We start from the raw sequence: 610 nt of genomic DNA on the forward strand, positions 1-610 counted from the left end.
AAACGGGTGGTCGTTCAAGTATAGTTAATTTTTGTCCATGGGTGCACGAATACAACAAGAAATCGGGGGTGCAGGAATACGCCAAATACGGTAGAAGGATGATGCTGTGAATTCGAAGTCGTTTAAGCTCCATAAAGACCATGTGAAGACATCTTGATGACGTTTGAGTTGCGTAACATCACTACTTCAGCCGCTATTTAAAAAAGGCGCCAAATCAGAAAAACCACTTGGCAATAAGTTTAAAACCACCCCGCCATCAGTGCGTTTTCATGACTAACTGTAAAAACCACGTTTTTCTTGTTCTAGCAACTGCAATTTCCCGCCCTTAGTTCATTTCAAATGTCATCATAGCATGCCAGCGGGGCCGAAACTCACCGAGGAAGAGCAAGGCGTGGTTTTGGCCCTGAACTCTGCCGGAAAAGCCAAAGGGAGATTGAATGATTTATAGGTCGATCACGTACTGCCATTGCATCGTTCTGAATAGATCCCAATACATACAATGATAATAAACGCACTGGAAGACCACCCAAAGCAACGCCATACGACGTTCGTCGGCTGATCCGAACCGCTTCAAACTCATTCTTGAGCTCGAGTGCGATTGTCGAAACAT

The sequence above is a fragment of the Aphanomyces invadans genome (assembly GCF_000520115.1).
Source record: "Aphanomyces invadans strain NJM9701 unplaced genomic scaffold supercont1.9, whole genome shotgun sequence".
In the NCBI taxonomy this organism is placed as follows: Eukaryota; Oomycota; class Saprolegniomycetes; order Saprolegniales; family Verrucalvaceae; genus Aphanomyces; species Aphanomyces invadans.